The 13,930-nt window shown below is 36.3% G+C and overlaps 2 protein-coding genes across 4 annotated transcripts in view; one reads left to right on the forward strand and one right to left on the reverse strand.

Annotated features, from left to right (window-relative positions):
* The window catches only part of LOC132847676 (uncharacterized), a 240,621-nt gene that overhangs the window by 60,253 nt on the left and 166,438 nt on the right, over window positions 1-13,930 (forward strand). The gene's annotated exons all lie outside the window — the stretch shown is intronic.
* LOC132847660 (zinc finger protein 239-like) overlaps window positions 1-13,930 on the reverse strand; it is a 53,604-nt gene that overhangs the window by 5,317 nt on the left and 34,357 nt on the right. Inside the window, exons 1-2 of one of the 3 annotated variants that reach the window (XM_060873156.1) lie at window positions 9,831-10,083; window positions 1,794-1,884 (exon numbers count right to left, since the gene is read on the reverse strand). The exons of the other annotated variants lie outside the window; for them this stretch is intronic. The gene's annotated coding sequence lies outside the window, so the exon portion shown is untranslated. Of the gene's footprint in view, window positions 1-1,793; window positions 1,885-9,830; window positions 10,084-13,930 lie in introns of those variants that run through there. 3 annotated transcript variants of the gene reach the window in all.

A 13,930-nucleotide genomic window follows, 5' to 3' on the forward strand; every position in this document is an offset into this window, starting at 1 on the left:
AAGGCCAACCAGGCCCCTCATGAATTCATTTACATAGATGAGGCAGGATTCAATCTATCCAAAAGGCGTCGACGTGGACGAAATATAATTGGAAAAAGGGCCACAGTTGATGTGCCAGGACAGAGAGGGGCAAACATTACCATGTGTGCAGCAATGGCAAATGCAGGATTACTCCTTCAATTCACAGATGTCAGATTGGACCCTATAATACCGAGCGCATCCTTGCCTTTCTCAATGATCTCCACCAGTGCCTGGTACCAGAGCAGGATCAGGAGGGTGAAAACAAGAGGACCTTTGTAATTATCTGGGATAATGTTGCTTTCCATCATTCGCAAGCAATAACAGCATGGTTTGAAGTCCACCCAAGACTGGTAAGTCTCTTCCTTCCACCCTATTCACCTTTCCTCAACCCCATAGAGGAGTTCTTTTCTGCATGGAGGTGGAAGGTTTATGACCATCAGCCACATGACCAGATGTCCCTCCTTGAAGCCATGGATGCTGGCTGCAGGGACATCACAGTTCAAGATTGCCAAGGGTGGATCCGACATACCAAGCGGTTTTATCCCAGGTGCATCGCCTTGGATGATATCAGATGTGATGTTGACGAAAACATGTGGCCTAACCCTGAAGATCGCAGGGATTAGATACAGTAATTTTGGCCTATTTTTAGTTCCCCCCTTCTTATCTGGGCTTTTTGCTGTTTTGTTTTTTGTTTTGTTTTTTGTTTTTCAGAATGCTCTTATATATGATATTTTGTTCACTGTAAGCAATACTGTAAAACATTTTCTGTTTTATTATATTGTGTTTCTACTGTACCTCCTTTAGTAAACAGTAAAGAAAAAAATAACTGATTTGCTTTTTACTGGAATGCGTTTGAATGTGAACATTACTGTACATGTGGACATACAGTTCCCAACTAAGAAACTTTGTGTAAAAGGTGGATTGCATGTTACCTGAAACATAAAAGTCTATACAGTTTTTCTAATGTTAACAATAACCAGTATTTTGAAACCTGGTGTACTTTGATTGACTATATATACCTTGATTGCATATACCTTGTGAAGTGAAAACAAGTGTTATTCTTTGACAGAATAATTTAATTTTGAGTCAGATTTCCAGTGTTTCGGTAAAGTTAGTGTGTGCAGAGAAAGATGTGTTCTGTTTTGAAATGGAGAGTTAGTATATATTTAACAAAGTGTGTTTTTGAGAGAAAAATTATCAATTTGACCAATTGTGTTTTGTAGGTGTAAGTCTGTGTTAAGAGTTTAGAAAAATTATCTTAAGTATAGGTAAGCGCTTGTTAGCGATTGAAAAAAACTGTAATAATGGTATAACATTTTATGCCATGACATAAAAGAAACTTGTATGCACAGCAATGCACATTTTATGGCAACAAAAGCATGTATGGGAGAGTGACGTCACTGTCCCGTATTGTATTTGTTATTTCTAAGGAAGGGAATAAGATTCAATGTTTATTTTAGCGGCGCGAACCGGCACAAATCGAGCACAAACGAACGTCACCGGCAATACTATGTAAGAGAGGATATTTTTTCCTAATAACAAAACCATTCCATGAACATATGCTGCCAGACTATAAATATAACCCATCGCCCTTCAGCATAAAGACAATTGTTGCAAATATAATATTCGAAAGTAATGATGATTAAATAAACACACAACAAGTCTAAGAAATAATTGACTAACTGCAACATCACAGTAATGTTTAGAGAATTTCAAATTAAATTCATTATTTATTTATTTGATTTATCTTAAGAAAGAAAGAAAAAACATACCAAGTTGAAGTGATCTTTTTCTTAAATCCCAGTAATTTCTCAGCAGTCTTCTCAGTGAGGATCTCAACTAAAATCTCCTTTAAATGTACACCTGAGGACAAAGACACAGTCCAACAACAGGCTATTTCAAAGTCATCAGTCAACTATTACCACGTTTATCATCAAAGTCTGGGGTCTGACAGGTACACGTCTATAACCATCTGGTCAATTAAAGATATGCAAAGTGACTGGAGGGATTGTTCTTATATCAGGGTATGGAGAACGAATTATTAAGAATCTTATATGTAACTAAGTGTATAAGATTCATACGAAAATTCTGCTACATCAGCGTTTCACATTAGGACAAACTAGTCTAATACACAACATATTTATGGCAGAATTACAACCAACTACAACTGAGAAAATACTGTAACATTTAATGAAAATAAAATGGAGCAAACTTTGGCATTTCTGCACACACTGACATGCAGAAGCAAATGTGTAAATACATAATCCTTTGTTACAATATAGAGGAATTTGAGTCCCAGTAAAAGTTGTGAGCAATATATTTGTTTAATTTGCCATTTGTATTGTCTGAATAACTTTCTAAAATAAACTATTTTAGAATAAAATATTAACATCACATTATTCATACTTTGATCCATTTATCAAATAAACACTACAGTCTAAAAAATATTTTTTTTTATGGAAAATACTATCTTCATACATTATATGCTGGAAATTTATGGACATTCTCTGTAAATTAACAACCCAGCTGTTATTTTTCCACATTATGCCAATAATGACAAAGTAAACTTCTCAGATTTTCACTAAAAGTTACTATATTTTTATATACTTTTTTTTACATAGAAATATATGTGAAATAACAATTATCTGCATTAAACCTGTTGCTCATTATGTAAAGGGTTTTGATCTCACAAGTCATTTTATATTTATGTTTACTTTTACATTCAAACTCTGCAATTCTGCACTCAAATTTAGCATCTGAGGGAAAAATAAACTGCATTTAAAACTAGGAAAAACAGCACATGGAGAAATAAGTCCCACAAAATCCCACACACACCCCACAACATCATTCAACATTCATGTGAATTTAAGTAAATGCAAGATAATAATGAGAGAATAAAATCACCAGTCTCCCTCTGCACACACGATGCTACTGAGCAAGCCTGCTTGTAGTGATTATATATGGCATTCATTAAATTCCAGGGATTTCGTTACCATGAATTAAAGTAAGCGTTTCTGGAGGTCTTGGAAAAACACCCTCTTTCAAAAAAAAGAGGTCACCGATCATACCCAGAATGCTGTTTCGTTTGCATTTCCAATCCCAGGATCAACAGATGAATAATGAAGGTGAAATAAAAGCAAAGCTAAGAGCTAATGAAGGACAAAACAGTCATACAGGTAGATTTTATATTTTATATCTATTATGCTTTATTATCTTACAGTTAAGCTATTTTCGAAAACAAATAAACAACCAAAAACATTTTTGTATAGGCTATGCATCTTTACACAGTTAAGTTATACTGACTGAATATAAATAGATCATTGAGACGAAAGTAATGAACCTCTTTATACTTTAAAACTTTAATATACTTTGTTTCTATCAGACTGGCTCCCAACAAATTTAAAAATAAGTACATCTTTGGAAGAGTACATCACAGGAATAGTTTCTTCAGAAGAATAACTGAAACATCTACTTGAAAGTCACAAGCGTACATCAGACACATCTTACACAGTTTGGTAATTTAACTGCATGTTTTCACCCTGAAGAGAAATATATAACGTTACTTGTTTCTGTATTATGGAAATATCTTGTGAACATTATTTGCCATGATATAAGAAATGTATCTTGTTTCAGATATATTCACTACGGAAAACACATTACAACGAATATAGTCTAATTCTCTATACAGATGCCTGTGCCATAATGCTCTGTTTTTCTTTCATTTTTAATTTTATTTTTACTCATAACAGGTTTGATGACAGTCACAAAAAACAGAAAGTGACTCCACGATGTCTATCGAAAGTAGAAGACTATTCTATATGTCCCACTCTTTGTGAAAGGAAGGGTGATATATGCTTGTCAGCATGGAAACTACTGTAACCCTTTAGTGCCAAAAATGTTTAAAGGTACACTATGTAATTTTTGCCACTCTGGTGGGTAATAAATAAAATTTTATGCATCTAGCGGAAGAACATTGCCGATGGAGCTAATCCACAGCAATTGGTGTCTCACTTGGTCTTAAATAGTATAATATGAATTAAAGTATGAAGTAAACACTTAAAAGATTACATGTGTACTGTACTGACTCAGGACAAAAGACAAAAACATGGTTTGGAAGATGTGTTCATGGTGTACTCAACCATTATATAAATGTTGTAAAAAAAGATATACAATGCTCAGCGTAAATAAGCAACATTTTAAACAATATCTCAATGAACACAAAACAATTGTCCAAAATGTTGACAAGACTAAGTTTAATATAACATCTGTTTAAATTATAACATGAAAGTAAAGTTAATAATTTAATTTAAAATACACATTTTTCAGTTTAACTCAAATTAGGGTGATGCAAAAAATGAGTACACCCCACTGAAAGTGTCTGGAGCAAAGCAAAATTTTCATTCATTCATTTTCTACCGCTTATCCGAACTACCTTGGGTCACGGGGAGCCTGGGCCTATCTCAGGCGTCATTGGGCATCAAGGCAGGATACACCCTGGACGGAGTGCCAACCCATCGTAGGGCACACACACACACTCTCATTCAGTCATGCAATCACACGCTACGGACAATTTTTCAGAGATGCCAATCAACCTACCATGCATGTCTTTGGACCGGGGGAAGAAACCAGAGTACCCGGAGGAAACCCCCGAGGCACGGGGAGAACATGCAAACTCCACACACACAAGGCGGAGGTGGGAATCGAACCCCCAACCCTGGAGGTGTGAGGCAAACGTGCTAACCACTAAGCCACCGTGCCCCCAAAGCAAAATCTTAGACTACATTTGTCTAATTTAACAAGAATTCAACCACAGGTGAGTCTAATTATTCATTACACAGGTGTCCAGCAGACAGTTGACTATAAAAGTGTGTTAGGCTTCATCCCATTTCATGCTGTCAGCTATGGCACCACATGGAAGAGAAATGTCACAAAAGACCTTCATTCATTCATTCATCTTCTACCGCTTATCCGAACTACCTCGGGTCACGGGGAGCCTGTGCCTATCTCAGGCGTCATTGGGCATCAAGGCAGGATACACCCTGGACGGAGTGCCAACCCATCGCACACACACACTCTCATTCACTCACACAATCACACACTACGGACAATTTTCCAGAGATGCCAATCAACCTACCATGCATGTCTTTGGACCGGGGGAGGAAACCGGAGTACCCAGAGGAAACCCCCGAGGCACAGGGAGAACATGCAAACTCCACACACACAAGGTGGAGGCGGGAATCGAACCCCGACCCTGGAGGTGTGAGGCAAACGTGCTAACCACTAAGCCACCGTGCCCCCGTCACAAAAGACCTGATAAAGAAAATAATTCCTCTAACCCAGAAAGGTGAAGGCTACAAGAAGATCAGCAAAGCATTACTTATCAGTCAGAATACTGTAGCAAAAGTGGTACAAAAATTTAAAAAAGATGGAACTGCAACCATTTCACAGAGATGTCCAGGTCGTCCACGGAAGTTAACACCTCAAGAGAAGCGTCTTCTGATGAGAAGGGTTGAAGAAAATCGTCATGCAATTTCACTGCAGTTATTTAAAGACGTAGAAAGCCAAACTGGGAAGACTATTTCCCGTGACACAATACGGCGTACACTGCACAGGAATGCCATGCATGGGTGCCGTCCACGAAAGAAACCTCTTCTAAAGGCCAGGCACAAAATAGCCCGCCTAGAGTTTGCCAAGGCCCATGCTGACAAAGAAGATAACTACTGGGACTCTATATTCTGGAGTGATGAGACCAAGAAAAATGTTTTTGGAGCTGCATTTCTTCAATGGCATCATGAATTCACAGGTGTACTGCTCTGTACCGAAAGAGAAGATGCTACCGTCACTCCGTGCCCTTGGTCGTCATGCACTTTTCCAACATGATAATGATCCTAAACACACATCTAAGGCCACTGTTGGATTTCTGAAAAAGAACAGTGAATCAGTGGCTAATTATGTCTCCTGATCTGAACCCAACTGAACACCTATGGGGAATTCTGAAGAGAAAAGTTGAGCATCACTCTCCATCCAGCATCCAATCTCTAAAAGAGGTCATTCTTGAAGAATGGAAAAGATGGATGTTGCAAAATGTTGCCAGCTTGTCCATTCCATGCCTAGAAGACTTGGTGCTGTCATTAACAATCATGGAGGCCATACAAAGTACTAGATGTAGTCTACTTGTTGTAGGGTGTACTCATTTTTGCATCACCCTAATTTGAGTTAAACTGAAAAATATGTATTTTAAATTAAATTATTAACTTTACTTTCATGTTATAAGTTAAACAGATGTTATATTAAACTTAGTCTTGTCAACATTTTGGACAATTGTTTTGTGTCCATTGAGATGTTTAAAATGTTACTTTTTAAAGGGGGTGTACTCATTTACGCTGAGCACTGTATAGTGTGCCTTTAAAATGTAAGAAATTCATATATTTGCACAGTTTATATGTCTACATAACTAATTTGTACCATTTGAGCATAAATCATTCAATCTTTTTTTAATGCAGGGAAACAGGGTTTCTGCAGTCATTCAACAACTTTATATACAGTGCCCTTCATAAGTATTGGAACAGTAAAGACAAAATTGTTCTGTAACCTGTGGTGTCAAGACATATATTAATATGAGGCAGAAGTACAGAATGTCACATTTTATTATTGACTATTTCAACACAAAATGCTTTACCAACTTAGTACAGCACTTTTCATCAGAATTTCATCCCTCTGCCTAATGTGAGCATAAGTATTGGGACGGTTAAGTAAATGAAAAAGCTAATATTTAATTGTAAATCCCTTGCAAGCAATCACAGGAGCGAGTCTGTGACCCATAGACATCACCAGACTCTTGGTTTCACACTTTTCCAGGCCTTTAATACAGCCGTTTTTAACAGTTGCTTGTTTTGGGTGAATTTACTGACTGTTATTTTAGAGTTTTTTCATTTGTCTGTCATCAAGTGCTGTTGATCTTCTCAGCTGACCTGGTCATTGTTGGTTGCTGAAGCTTGCCAGTGGTTTCTATCTTTTTCAGGATATTCCAAGTTTCCAGATTTAAATCCTATTGACCAAGCATTTCACCAGTTGAAAAAGAGACTTAACGCAGAAACTCCCCAAACAAGCACAGTTGAAAATGGCTGTGTTAAAGGCCTGGCAAAGCATTTCAAAGTGTGAAACCAAGAGTCTGGTGATGTTTATAGGTCACAGACTCACTCCTGTAATTGATTGCAAGGGATTCTTTTACATTTACGTTGTTAAACTGTTCCAATACTTATGCTCACATTAGGCAGGGGGTTGACACTTTAAAAGTGCTGTACTTAGTTGGTAAAGCATTTTGTGTTGAAACAGTCAATAATGAAATGCAACATTCTGTAGGTCTTCCTCATATAAATATTTTAATCATATTTATAAATGTCTTGACACCACAGCTAACAGAGCAATTTTGTATTTACTGTTCCAATACTTATGGAGGGCACTGTATGCTATATGAAATTATTCACTCACAAATAAATGTAGTGCCTGGCTCAAAAAATATTTAATTTAAGTTTTATTTTCTTTTGTTCTGCAGCATACTGAACATGAATACACAAGAAGAAAAAGGTTTCATATTCAAAACAGCAAGAAAGTGGATTGCCCAGCAAAACTTTATGTCCGATATGTAGAAAGGTAAGTATTACATTAGCTTGGCTTTATATACAGTTTACATAATATGTAGACAGGAATACATTTTTAAAAGTGCTTGATATACAAAAACGTTTGAAATAAAAAGAAATTTCTCTTTTTTTAAATTTTACTTAATATTTACTAATCTTTTGAATACAAATAGCTGCACAACTTAATGCAGCTTTAAAACAGTGGGAACAGTGAGTCTCATTCACTAATAATTGTTTAATTTACATCTTAACATGTTTATAAGGCCATCAGGAGTATTCAATTTATTTTTGAATGTATTTTTAAACATTTAATTTAAATGTAGTTCCTACATTTTCCAGTAAATTTAGAATACATGTTAGAATCAAGGTTATTGATGAAACATAATTTGTTAATGAAAATGTTTATATACAGATTTCATGCACAAATTTGTGCGTTGCTTAGTGAATGAGACCCAGTGGTTCTCAACTGTCTTTGCTTAGTGCCCCAGTATGACATCGAGTGCTGATGAATAAACTAAGCTACAGATTTGTAACTACATTGTTTCTTCCATGTTTTTCATGACTCTATATAAACAGACTCACAATTGAGAACCACTGCTTTAAAGTTTATACAATTTGTTTCTTTTCGTGTAAAATCAATTTAATTAGTAAAGAATTGCATATTTCTTGTGTTGTCTTATAAAAGGGTGGTTCAACATATTGAAACGTTATTGAATGGGTATCATTAAACAATTTTGTTTTTCACAGATATGATCAGTTTGCTGAGGCTAAAACAAGTTCTAGAACTGAAAAACAAGTGGCAATTAAGGGTGTTCTGGAGTCATTAAAAGAAAACACCACTGTCACTTCAGAAATTATCCATGTCAAAATACCTTTGGCAGGAGCACACAAAAACCACAACACTTCACAAAACGATAATTTCTCAAATAACATCCATTACATGGTGCGTGACAAAATACAGGAATATGTGATACTTGGAATAACCTCAGTTCCTTTCCTGAAGAAGGTTTTGAAAACCTTTGTCCAGAAAGAGCTTTCAGGGATATAAATAATTAAACATTTATAGAACAGTTGTAAGTTTTTTGCTGAATGTTCAATATGAGCATATGAGTCCTGGCATAAGAACCTAAAGGTGTTTACTGATTTATCAGCAGTTAGAAGGTACATATATGTGCATGACACTCATCTACAGTTCAGATTATCCACTGAAACAATACTGTGATCACCATCTGGCACATAAATGACCCATAAAACCATAAAATAAAAAACATTTAAGACAGATATTTTAAACAGCTTGTTTGAATGTTAAATGCATCTTCCATGACCTCTTCCAATACTAATTTGTGATAAATATTTGAAAATATAACTCAAATGAAGTTTATAAATTGAGCCATTGGACACTCTTGATGAAACAATTAGGTGCTCAGGTCAGTGAAACTTTAGATTTATTATTAGTACTAATAGCATTTAGTTAACTTCAAGCACATTTCTTGTTTTTATTTATTTTTTTCAATTCAATTTATTTGTTTAACACATTTAACAATTGATATTGTTTCATAGCAGCTTTACAGAAGTATAGAAACAGAATAAAAATGTAAAGTTTAAATTTCAGTTATTATTATTATTATCCATATCCAACATCATTCTACCACTATAACCACTCTCCCTCCTCTGTACACGTCCAAAGCATCTTAATCTCTGTCCTTGTCCCAAAAACAGCCAACCAGACCTGTCCCTCTGAGGTGCTCGTTCCTAATAAACATGTTATATTCATGTGCACAGAATTGAAGTCAAGTCAAGAAACTTTTATTGTCATTTTAACCATATATAGCTGTTGCAGTACACAGTGAAACGAGACAATGTTTCTCCAGTGTTACATAAAACAAAGACAGAGCTTTAAGGACAGATACATAAAGTGCATCTGTGCAACCTGGTGCAAACAGTGCAAGACAAACAAGACAGACAAGACAGTGCAGGACAAAAAATTACAAGACAATACACAAAAGACAATAAACAGAAGCACCATGAAAGCCTTATTTGCATGTAAACACAACACACACTCACAGCTACAGATGAACTATTATCGCCACCTAATTGCTCAGCCCTTCTCTGTATGTTCACTGAAGTAAGTTTCAATGGGATTTTTAGTTTGGATTGTAACAAATCTACCTGGCTTCTGTTTACATTCCTCGTGTCTGTACAGGAGGCGTCTTCTCGTGTCTTAGATCTAGTGCAGTCTTCGGATTTGCATTTGTCCGACAATTATATAATTATATTATAATTATATTATATAATCCGCAAAGAAATCCGCAAAAAACTGTCCGGAAATTTCTCAGCTTCCTTCAGTTTCAAGAAATACGTCTGGATGAGTTTTGTTAGATTTTTTAATCAGCAATGTTACGAAAATCCAGCAAAGAAACAATATGGCGCCGCCATCTTAAATCTCACTTTCTCTCGCGAGATTCATGAATCGGTCTCTCGCGTCACTATATACAGCATGTTATGCAGCATGTTATACACAGTGGTGTCAAAAGTTTTCACATTCAATACTCAGGTAGAAGTATAGATACTAGGGTTTAAAAATAATTCTGTAGAAGTTGAAGTATCAACTCAAGCTTTTTACTCAAGTAAAAGTGTAAAAGTACTGGTTTCAAAACTACTTAAAGCAGGGCTGCCAACTTTTGAGTTCAGCTTAGAGTGAGATTTCAGGGGGCGGGGCTTTTGTTATGGGGAGGGGCTTATGGGGGCCTGGCTTGTGTGGAAAAAAATACAAACACAAAATCCTTGCATTAGCAGTGTATTAAGTATATAGTGATTGTCAAAGTATTTGGTATCTGTACAGAATTTCTTGGGAGATTTTACAGAAATAGGATTAACATGTAATTAACATGTTCGCAGATTAACATGTGCTCTATTGTAAATGCTGGTGGCTGATTTTGCAGCCTTAATCATTGATTTGGATGGCTCCCACTTGAAGCATCGCTCCAAGTCTGGAAATGCTTTTGTACTGTTTTTTTGATAAAGTTATGTAAAATAACTGCTCAGTGCTGCAAAACAAACAGCTCTGCTAATGCTAACTTAATTCTATATAAACTATATAACAGCATAGGCCTATTAGTTACTAGCCTAAACTGGACGGAGAGACGGAGCGCCCTGTAACTCACTGACCTGCCTGCGTTCACAATTCACACGGTGCAGATGGGAGGGAGAACGGCTGACTACACAGTTAATGGGAATAAATTGTGTATTTCCCTCACAATTGTCACAAAAAACATACTAGACTGTCTGTCTGGTCTCTCTGCGCGTTGCTTTGCGAGATCATGCGGCGCAATTTTTTTCCCTCACTGCTGCACGAGTCTGCGTGAGAATATGGGGGTGTGGCCTGAGATTTGGGTCAATTGAGAGTTGGCAGCCTTGCTTAAAGTATAAAAGTAAAAGTAATTCAAGGAAAAAATGCCATTAAGGACAAAAGCTTAGGCTGTGCAACAGGGGCCTATTGTGCGCTACCCCACCTTCTCAAAAAACATATTTCTAAAGGTCACAATGACTATAATGTTATATTAAAATGATAATGTTTAAAAATTTGGCACTAGGCTACCCGTTTCAGCCGCATACTGTATATGCCCATTGAAAAAGAATGCATTTTTGTACAATGCAAATACATTAAAGAAAAATATATGTGTACTACTGACCTGTGTTTCATGGAGTGGAAGATATGACTAGTTGGCTATAAGTATTGTAATGGTGCAAAAAGTCAAACTTCAGAGGCATGTCATCAATAACCTTTATTGAAACAAACACACTGGACTAAAACAACAACAGGGAAAACCAAACACCAGTTAAGCACAGAAAATGCAACAGGGTTACTGATAGGACAGCCGTGAAATGTGAAACAGTTCAGCACAACTTTAGCTTAACAAGTCTTTTGTGGACATTCTCACTTGAAAAACAGTTAGCAAATACAAAAAGTTTGAGTGCCAAACAAAATGGCCAGCTAGCAGACTTACATCAATAGCTTTCTCTGCAAAGAGCTAACATTTGGAGAAAATTTCAAAGCATCCAGCCCAAGAAAAATTTTCTGAAACACTTCAAATGTGTTTCTTAGCTTTGAAGGATAGCTCAAGTTCAGGGATTAAATGAAGCCCATGAGCAGAAGGCAGGCATTTGTAAGATTCTAGCATCCCAACAGTACCGCAGTTCCCTCAATGACGATGACGACATCAGCTATGTTGGCATCTTCCTCTCCTGCGGTGCTGCCCAGTACAACGATCTTCATTAGATGATTGGTGAAGCTATCTTCAATCATGTCTCTTCTGACATCCTGTCAAATACACAAATGAGTGAAAAATTGGTTACAATATTGCACAGTAAGTTGTATGTTCTCTTTATTTTTATGTGATAAGTGCCCCACACAGAGGTTAAATCTGTTATTAAATGAAGAATGAAAAAATAAAGAACTGAAGAACTGTGTCTGCAAGAATCTTAAACTACTTGCAAAGCTTCAGTACTGTAAAACATTTTAGGCACTTGTGTAAATATTCTGTAAAGTGGGGATGCCTTTAAAATGTTTTCATAAATTAATTTTCATTTACCTTCTATTGACTAAATCAATATTTGGTGTGATCACCCTTTGCACTTAAAGGGTTAGTTCACCCAAAAATAAAATTTCTGTCATTAATTCCTCCCCTTCATGTTGTTCCACACCCGTAAGACCATCGTTCATCTCCAGAACACAAATTAAGATATTTTTGGTGAAATCAAAGGGCTTCTGATCCACACATATGGCTCAATGCCATTGCACCTTTTGAGGTCCAGAAAGGTAGTAAAAACATTGTTAAAATAGAGAATGTGACTACAGTAGTTCAACCTTAATGTTGTGAAGCGGCAAGAATACTCACCAAAAATGTCTTAATTTGTGTTCTGAAGATGAACAAAGGTCTTACGGGTTTGAAATGGCATGGGGATGAGTAATAAATGACACAAATTTCTTTTTTGGGTGAACTAACCTTTTAAAGCAGTTTTTGGCCTAGGTACACTTGATATAGTTCTTAAGGTAACTTTGCATGTACTTTTTTTTTTTTTTTTGGATATATTGCCACAGTTTTTCTTGATTTCGGCTGTCTCAATTTTATCTCTTTCTTTGTGTTATAATAGACAGACTCAATGAACTGTGAGATCAGAACTTCTGTGGAGCACCAACTGTATGACTCCCTGTGCATACAAAAATCTCACTTGAATATTACAAATAATGGCAAAATTAATGTTTAGGAATGTAAACTAGGATGAAAATACTAATGTGCCTTAGACTTTTGCAGTACTGTACACATAAGAAGTCAAAATGAAATTGAATTGACCTATTAATGTACCTGGTAGGCTTCAATGAGCTCCTCAGATGATTCTCCCAGGTAGGAAAGCAGGCACCGAATCACAGCATCTCTCTTATCTTCAACTCGCTGTTAAAACAAAAGAAAATTGCAGCGAACATTAACAGTGTACAACTCCAAAAAAATCAGGAAGCAGCAGGATATCAAATGTGTAATATATACATTTACCTGGCAGAGAGAATCTAGCATACTTCTTATTTTTATGCCTGCATCCCCACCCTTCATTTTAAACAAATCCAGGAGCTTTGGAATGTAGAGGTCCAGTGTTTGCAGAAAGGTTGGCTCCAGCGGAACTGTGGTTATCCTTCTGAACTCATTCTTAATCTAGGACAAAGAAAATAAAATGCAACAAGATTTAGTAGTCAAATAAACACTATTTTTTGCCAAACGTGTACACACAGACACATCATGCTATACTAATGAAATTCAAATATTTTATTGTTTTTAATGAATGAAATATGCATTCCAAAAGTTATAAGTACCTACATATTACCATCACACAAGTAAGAGAAGAACTAAGGTTTACCTCAGATTCACAAAAAAGAGCTGGCCATCTCTCCTTGAAATCTTTGACAGCAGGGCAGTGATTAATGATTTCTAATCTTCGATAGGAGAAAGTCTTCTCCATTTTCTCACCAATGAACTTTTTGTTTTGAATTTCTTTAAGAAGATCAACTCTCTCCTTGTCTAGAGTTTCCTCAGTTTCCCCAAATGGAAATGGGGCAAGTAGTTTACTTCAGCCTTCCTGGGTCGTTTTGTGCCTTTGAGGCAAGACTTTTCATTTGTCTTCTTTCTTTTCAAAGAGTTGACCTCCACCTCTGAGCAGGAAAGCTGACTGCCTCTTAATTTTGCACGAAAATTGCCCATCTTATATTTAATCCTCTG

This window comes from Tachysurus vachellii, chromosome 6, assembly GCF_030014155.1.
Source record: "Tachysurus vachellii isolate PV-2020 chromosome 6, HZAU_Pvac_v1, whole genome shotgun sequence".
NCBI classification, from domain to species: Eukaryota; Metazoa; Chordata; class Actinopteri; order Siluriformes; family Bagridae; genus Tachysurus; species Tachysurus vachellii.